The sequence below is a fragment of the Cibotium barometz genome, chromosome 41 (assembly GCF_041138505.1).
Source record: "Cibotium barometz isolate CiBa-2024 chromosome 41, ASM4113850v1, whole genome shotgun sequence".
NCBI lineage: Eukaryota > Viridiplantae > Streptophyta > Polypodiopsida > Cyatheales > Cibotiaceae > Cibotium > Cibotium barometz.
The window spans coordinates 9,868,847-9,878,533 of record NC_141086.1 but is presented as its reverse complement, the minus strand read 5'-3'; positions in this window follow the sequence as shown (position 1 = coordinate 9,878,533).

Sequence of the window (9,687 nt, the reverse complement as noted above, 5' to 3'; positions counted from 1 at the left end):
ATGTGCTTTACATATATAAATGGACCCTCTATGTGCTTAGGCCCATTCCTATGTGTACGTGCACCATTAGGACACTTTGTTACAATAGGTATCAATCTCAACCTAAGGAGAAGTAGCATCGAGAGAGGAATTAGTATCATAAATAATACCCCATAGTCGATGTTATCGAAGAAGAGACTTCATCTATAGTGCCCAATCAAAATAATCGGTTCCATCTAAGATGGATTCCTTTAGAAGTTGAGAAATGGAAGAAGAGATGATAGTTGGTGTAGAAATGATGGAATCCTTCTCTTGAATTTACACCAAAAATGTTGCAAGTAGGTACCAAGGGAATCCTCTTGAATTTACACTAGAAAACTTGTAAGTAGGTACCAAGGGTGGCCCACTCCTCCCTAGATGCTAGGTGAGGTGAGAGAAAGATGTAGAATTGTACTCCTATCGGAGATCAAGGCACATGGAAGAAGATGAGAGCCGACCCGATGCGCGATGAAGTAAGGGAGGGAGAGGCTAATGGAGCAAGTACACGGTGCATGCGTGCATTCATACGTGCATGCATGTGTGTGTGTGTGTGTGTGTGTGTGTGTGTGAGAGAGAGAGAGAGAGAGAGAGAGAGAGAGAGAAATGTGTGTGGTGTGAGTGTGTGTACATATGTACATACTTGTATATGTAAGTTAGTTATTTTAAGCTATACCTTGAAAAGTGAGTAAGAAAGATCAATTAGTACTAAATGTAACCTAAAAATATTCAATAAATCCACCCTAAACATAAGTTATTATCCATAAAGATTCAACAACATTCACTTGTGTTAATGAGTGCCAATAAATTTTTAAGCAATGATTGATTTATCATAATTACTAAATAAGTTTATGAACAAGGGAAAGAAATAGTGATCAGTGGATCATGATGGGGCCTATCATATAGAGAGAGAAAGAGGAGAGAGACATGAAAGAAAGAATTGATTAAGTAAAATAGTCTCATTCATGAGTGAGTGGATAAGAAAGAAAGCATTCATTAGCTTGGGAAAAGTGAAGTAGTCCCATTTATGATAATTATACCAAATAAAAGAATTTTTTTTTCACCTTTTGGGATTTTTTCCTTAGCAAAAACATATAGCAACCACTATGGCCTTCAGAAGGGCATGCAAAAATGAGTATCCTTTGGATAAACTACTCCAAAAAATTTTGTGGGTCACGTATGGGAATTCGGGCTTTTGCCCACATTATCTACTAGGGGATCCAAGAGAAAATACCCAAACTTAAGAGAGAGAGAGAGAGAGAGAGAGAGAGAGAGAGAGAGAGAGAGAGATTAATTATCTGATAAATGAATAATTAAATACTCTAAGAGAGAAAATTCTATCGTTTTATATTCACCCGGATTATAAAAAGAAAATTTAGGAGATCTATCGAGATTGAAATATTCAGATAAATGATTAATTTATTTCTCATTGAAATTCTTTAATTTAGAAATGAGTTAAGTGAATATTCAAAGAAAGAAAATCAATAAAATAGTATCTGAATTATGAAACCTTTTCGAGAGATAGTTCAAGAAAAATCTTATCCGAGTCGAGCCTTGAATCAGACTATGACCAAGACCAAACTCTTTCGTGAGTTTTGAGGAAAGAAGGTATGACCAGTTTAGAAAAATACACTCAAAACTTTGTCAAATCTAAAACTAAGTTTGAGACCCTTCGAATTGATCTGTGGATCAAGGTTATAGAATTCGAGGAATTCTGGTATGAAATTCAGAATTTCGATCAAGGAGTTTTGGGGATACTAATTCAAGAAATACTCCTTGTATTCAAAAGGAAATCAAACTGAAAGCTTGCTTAGAAACCCTGTTTTCTTAAAGGACCGTCGTACGCCAGAATGGATGTGATGTGAATAGAGGTGATGAGATGTGAGGTGAATAGATGTGATGAGATGTGATGAGATGTGAGGTGAATAGATGTGATGAGATGTGATGTAAATCACATAAATGTGAATGAATGGATGGATGGATGTGATGTGCATAGATGTGATGAGATGTCATGTGAATCAGGATGTAAATAAATGATATGGGTTGTGAGTGGATGATATGTGATGAAAATGGATGTGAATATATATGTGAAGAATGGATGTGAATGTGTATGTGAAGAATGGATGTGAATGTGTATGTGAAAGAATGGATGTGGATGTGTATGTGAAGAATGGATATGGATGTGTATGCGAAAGAATGGATGTGGAGGTATGTGATAGAATGGATGTAGATGTGTATGAATGAAACATGATGTGGATATGATGTAATGTGGATGGGATGAATGAGATATGATGTGGATAGATGTGATGTGATGTAATGTGGATAGGAAGTATGTGATGAGATGGTGATGAGAATGAATGTGATGGATATGAATGAATGTGATGTGATGGATGTGAATGGATGAGGGTGATGTGAAATGGATAGATGTGAGTGAATGCATGGAGGTGATGTGATGTGAAATAGATAGATGTGAGTGAATGAGATGTGAATCGAGATGTGAATGAATGAGATGTGATGTCATGTGAATCGGGATGTGAATGAATGATATGGGATGTGAATGGATGAGTTGTGATGTGATGTGTTATGAATCGAGATGTGAATGGATGAGATGTGATGTGAAATGGATGTGATGAGATGTGATGTGAAATGGGATAGATATGAATGGATGATATGTGATGTGAATGAATGTGATGTGATGGGATGTGAATCAGGATAGATGTGAATGAATGAGATGTGAGGTGAAATGGATGTGATGTGAGGTGATGAGGATCGGGGTAGATATGAATGGATGAGATGTGAATGAATGGGATGTGATGAGATGTGGATATGGGTAGATGCGAGTGGATGAGATCTGATGAGATCTGATGAGTATAAATGAGAGGATGAGATCTGATGAGTATAAATGAGAGGAAAGAAGCGGTAAAGCTGTTTACACCTTTATAGAGTGCGACACTTCCACACACGCATGCAAACACACCAGAACACCAGACCAAAGAGCATGAACAAGACTTATATTTCAGAACAGACCTTCATTTCTACAGAATTGGATATCCAAGATATCCTTAGCACCCACACACAATCAACCCACTCCAGCTTTTGGTCACTCCCAATCCGGCTTCACCTAGCGGCCCACACCAGCCACCCTTTGCCTGTCCCCTTTGCTTCCAACCAGCTGCACCTGCAACTGTACATCCAGCTCTTCCTCTCTTGTGCCAACACCTCAAAGGCACTCACCCATGCTCTGTCTTCTAGGTGACCTCCTCACGTACACAAGGCCGCTTTCCACTGTTCCTCGCCTCTGGTGTCTGCCCAATTCCAGCAGCATCACCTGCGTTACCAGCTGCTCTCACTTCTCTCCTTGCGCTTCTCTTCTTGCGCTTCAGCCACGTCAGCCCACACGACCACACTCTTCTCTTCACACGGGAGGCCCCACTACCAGTTGTTGCAGCCCGTCAGCCCGACTACCAGCTGCGCTCACCAAGGCGCCTGCGCTCCACAAGGGACGCCCTCGGCTCCACAAGCGGCTACCTGCGAGCGACGGCTCCTTGGTGGTGTCACCAGCCACACTCTTCGTCGCCAGCAAGTCTCTCTTCCTGTCGAAGGCTGCCCGTCGCTACACGAGCCCGTCTTCTATCCTTACGCTGTCAGCCCGTCACCAAGTCGACCAGCCTGAACCTGCAACTCTGGCGGTCCTTACATTTCACAAGGCGTGTCCAGCCTCTGCTTTTCGTACCCAAGGCGTGCACCCTTCACCACAGCGCCTTGCGCCTACACGCTCAACGAGACCCCCACTAATATCACAAGGTGACTTCACCTTTATTATCACTCGCCAGCTTCATGCTTCACGTATCTTTTGGACTCCTTTGTTGGTGGCAGCTCAAGCCTCCACGCATACCTTACCAGCTGGCCACGTTATTTATCATTTCATTATTTTTTTCAAGGCCTAAAGATGGCCACATAATGCTTTCACACCAATGTTCTTTGCTACCTTCGCCCCTTCACCTCTAAATTGCCCATGCTTCCATACCTTCAACACAATCCACTTATCCTTGGGGATGCGTACACATTCCAGCCAACCACATTATTGACTCCACCTCTAGCAGACTACGCTCTGGACAAGCGTGTGCTTCCAGGATTTCATCATTTTTTCTGCACATACACTAATACTCGGTAATATAATCACTTATCGAGATGGACTCTCGTTGAAGATCAGCAAGATCAACCAAGAGATCCATATAAAGAGCCATGGACTCATCCATTGAAGACCAGCAAGGTCAATCAACCAGATCCATGCCCGATTTCAGAAAACAACTCCAACTCTTGTTCCAATATCTTCCTCGACGCACGCGTGGGTATCCTAGGCGACCCAGAGCCCGAGCACCGTATGGTCAGCACCCTCTAGGATCCTTCGCAGGTGACCTAGCGCTTCACTCATAGGCCGCTTCCTTGGTCCCTCATCCACCGTACCGGAAGCTCACCATTTTAATCGCACCGAGGCTGGTCAAGACCTCGGCTGACCTTGCTACGGGAGACGTCCTTCATTGACTCTCCGTCCCCAGCAGTTGCAACATTATCAGTTCGGTCTCCACGACCTTAATCACAAGATGGTCACAATGCTCCCCCAGCAATCTTGACATAAAACAGTCATTTACAAACAGCATTTACAAACAGTTTACAATACAGTTTCTATTTTTACTTTCATTTTTCCACATTATCCCTCATCAATCCACATTACTTATTCCATATTCCATTTATATGTATACTCATCCCATCACATCATTTTCCATCTCAACACTTCATATTCCTTCACAACACATATCGTATATTCACATCCATACATATATCCACATCCACATCCACATCCACATTCACATCCATACATCCACATCTATATCCATACATCTATTTTCACATCCACATCTACATCCATACATCATTTTCCATCTCAACACTTCATATTCCTTCACATCACATATCGTATATTCACATCCATACATATATCCACATCCACATCCACATTCACATCCACACATCCACATCTACATCCATACATCTATTTTCACATCCACATCTATATGCACATTCACATCCATACATCCACATCTATATGCGTACATTCTCATCTACATGCATACATCCACATCTCTATGCATACATCCACATCCACATTCACATTCTCCTCATACATCTACATCTACATGCATACATCCACCTCCACATTCACATCCACATCTATACATCTACATCTACATGCATACATCCACCTCCACATCCACATCCACATCTACATCTACATGCATACATCCACCTCCACATCCACATCCACATCTATACATCTACATCTACATGCATACATCTACATCTCCATTCACATCCACATCTATACATCTACATCTACATCTACATGCATCCATCCACATCTCTATTTACATCCTCATCTATACATCTACTTCTACATGCATACATCCACATCTCCATGCATACATCCACCTCCACATTCACACTCACATCCATACATCTACATCTACATGCAAACATCCATATCTCCATGCATAATAAAATTCTTTTAATTAATCTAGGATGATAGTTCCTAGAATATGGTAGGAAGTCCTCTTTTTATGCTTTGAATGAATTTATTTTATGCGTAATTTCTATAAAAATTTTACCATAGCTCCGCTACTATGACTGATAAATCTCAATTTTTTTCTAAGGGATAAAGCTTAACATTAAGAAAATAATTAGAATGGTCTCTAATTGGATCATCAATCCATAATGGATTGAATCATCATTAAAAGCATAGAAAAAAGCCATTAATTTGGCCTCAAGCATAGCTTAATCTTGGATTAAGGAAAAGCCTTATGAAAAGCTTCATTTGGATTGAAAAGGGTCATGAGTATGACCATTTCTTAAGTGAGAGAGAGAAAAACCATTAGAATTAAATATAAATAGAATTTTATGTAATTCTTTACTATCATTAATTAATTAACTTCAATAGCATTTCAAAAACCATACCAATTAAGCTTCTCAAGCTTGAGAGGGGTTGAGAAGAGAGAATCATTGAGAAATTATAGAAAAAGATCATAATTCACTATACTTATCTTATAATTTGCTTGATTCTTTGTTCACGGTAGAGGCCCCCAACCAATCAATTGGTTTAGTATGTTGATGGAGCCACCAATGGGGATTGAAGAAAGAGAGAAGTATCAAAAACTAGTGAATTATTAAAGAATTCACAGTTCTTGGCTTAGGTGGAGTAGAGTAACAATGCATAAGACACTATATCTACATAAAGAATTCATAGTTCTTGGCTTAGGTGGAGTAGAGTAACAATGCATAAGACACTATATCTACATAAAGAATTCATAGTTCTTGGCTTAGGTGGAGTAGAGTAACAATGCATAAGACACTATATCTACATAAAGAATTCATAGTTCTTGGCTTAGGTGGAGTAGAGTAACAATGCATAAGACACTATATATTTTGGCTTAGGTGGAGTAGAGTAACAAAGCATAAGACACTATATATTTTGGCTTAGGTGGAGTAGAGTAACAAAGCATAAGACACTATATATTTTTCAACAAGGGGAGGCTTCTATTTATAGGAAAATTTGAGCTCCTAACCAATAAACTGATTCTAGAATTTTCCAAGTCAGTTTGGTCACTTTTTGACCATTTTTAGGTCAGTTAAGCTAACTTTTTGGAACTAGACTTGAATGAGGAGAGAGGAGAGATGAAATATCTCAATTTTTATGAGTTTAAAACTCATTCAAGCATGTGAAATATGCACCTCCTTTAAAGAACTCTCCTTCCTTACATATGTATCATAGTTTTTTTTATTAATAAACCTTGTACATTTTCAACTCTTCATCTTATGTGAAATATGCACCTCCTTTAAAGAACTCCCCTTCCTTACATATGTGTTTTTTTACTAATAAACCTTGTACATTTTCAACTCTTCATCTTATGTGAGCATTTACTCCTTTTTGGATACCCAAAATATCTCATATTTTTAATATTGCTCATAGTTTTTTACTAATAAACCTTGTACATTTTCAACTCTTCATCTTATGTGAAATATGCACCTCCTTTAAAGAACTCCCCTTCCTTACATATGTGTCATAATGAAATCATTTTAATATTGCTCATAGTTTTTTACTAATAAACCTTGTACATTTTCAACTCTTCATCTTATGTGAAATATGCACCTCCTTTAAAGAACTCCCCTTCCTTACATATGTGTCATAATGAAATCATTTTAATATTGCTCATAGTTTTTTACTAATAAACCTTGTACATTTTTAACTCTTCATCTTATGTGAGCATTTACTCATTTTTGGGTATCTTCTTTTACAAATTGGATTTATCTCCTCCCTACACATGGATTGATGCTATTGGCCCATAGGAACCTTAATTGGACCATAATCTAAAATTTTTTGAAAATCTAGACCCTTAGACTAAGGTTCTTTATACCTATTTCCAATTAATTCCAATTGCACATTGGAAAATTCTTTTTGAATTTCTGTTTCAGGGGAACTTATTTTAATAAGATGAGTTATTTTTCTATCCAAAAATATTCATAATCTGAATATTCTCTCTCTAGAATAATTTTCTCTCTCTAGGCTAAAACAGTTAGAAACAAGGTCTTTATATTTCTGAAGAGTGATTGATTACAGGGGAAGATATTAGACATAAAAAAGGGGGTGGGGGAGGAATCTTACATGACAACTCCCAAACTAGCATTTTGATGATGCTCCTGAAATGTACATGCTCTCCTTCTAAGTTTTTAACTCTTTGTTTGACTGCGAAAAGAGTTTGTAGGTCTTTTTTGGCTTTGTGGAGCTCTTCCTTTGTGGCTTCTACTCCTTGTTGAAGAGTTACTCCCTTTTCTGCATATTGTGACAAATATCTGCAAGAAACTTGTAACATTGTCAGATTGATTTCATCTACTATATCCGAAAAAAAGACAATTGTTGTACAGCTGAATCTAGAAGGATTGTGGCTTCATGTTAGATTCTTTTCTTTGTTGCTCCTCCCAAGCTCCTTTTGTAGCAGTATTTTCTTGAACCTGATTCTTTTTACTACACTTGTCTTCATTCATAAATCCGAATGTACCCGCAATAGTTGTTTGAGAACCTTGCATGCCTTGCATGCCTTGTAGAACTTCGAGATGCATCATCTGAATGAATTGACCAATCTTGGTCTTCAAATTTGGCCCAATATTCTTCAGTTTTTCTTTCAGTTTGGTGGTTTAAAATTCTAGCCAAGGTAACTGATTCTCATGTAGATGCATATAAATAAATACCCATAGCTCTTTTGGACATATATGTTACCTTATGGGTCATGATAATCATCTTAATTAGAAATACAAAATGTAATATGTTATAGGCTTCTTGATGATTATTGAGCTTTTATTCTTTGCTTGCACCTTTAGAGCCGAAGTACAACTCCATATCTTCCTCTGTTGGCTGGGGGAACTTCCACTGCTCCTTCCAAGGACAAACTAAATACCAATAGAGTCTATTATGTTGCCAATAGAGTTTATTCTATTTCCAATAGATTCTATTCTGATTTAAGTTGATGTTGAGAATAGTAGTGAGTTTCTCAAACTCAACCATGACTGCTGCTTCTGAATTCAGAGGGTGATGAAAGCTGAGAAGATGATGAATGTAATGAATGAAGTGAAAACTATGAAAGCAAAGAGAGACGAGAAAGCAAAGACTAAAAAATGAACTCTAGTAAAAGATTGTAAATGAAGGAGGAAAAATAGGTAATAAAAACATTAAAATATGGTAATAATATTCCAAACGGCAAAAAGATTTACTCACAATTTCATGATGATGACAGTAATGAAGATGCAAAACATTCGAAAGAATAGGGTGGTGACGTGAGTGAAGGAAGATTAAAGAAAGGCCGCCCCCATTTTATGGTAATGATGGCCCAATTTGGAAATGCATGAACTAGTGTATGACTACAACATGGACTGAGACACATGGTGGATACATGCACGATAGAAGTAGTGCACACTAGGACAAACGCCAGTTCTGGTAACCATCCAAAATAGGGCTTTAATTGGTAACCATTTATAGGCTTTGGTAGTTTCATACCATCCAGTGTCACTAATTTAAATACGATGGTGCCAAGTTTGGAAAATATCCGGTATGGGCCTATCCACTACAACTTTAATTTACCCGAATGTGGACCCATCCTAGAATTAAACAATAAAACCGGATCATTAACATAAAAAAATCAAAATTTTGTATTTCGATCAATCCACATCTTCCTTCGGCGTTGGATGACATCGGATGTTTAGACACTCTACAACCACTTCTCTTCTAGAGCTAATAACTATTCCAATCAGTGTGCTTCAGATTCCTCGAAAGATAATCGAGAAGACATCGCCACTCTTAAGCTGGGTACCACAAATTCCACTGGAACCGCTTCCAGTCTATAGGCCATGGAGAACAGTGTTTGTCCTTGCTGACTTATAAGTTGTTCAGAACGCCCATAATGCAGAATACAACTTTTGATCCCAATTGTTCCAGTGTTCATTGACCATTTTCTTAAAACTTCTCAATAAGATTTAATTGGAAGATTCAATCTGACCATTAATGGCTTGCGGATAATATACTTTAGACTTCTTATGAATAATCATATGGTGTTGAGTTAATATTTT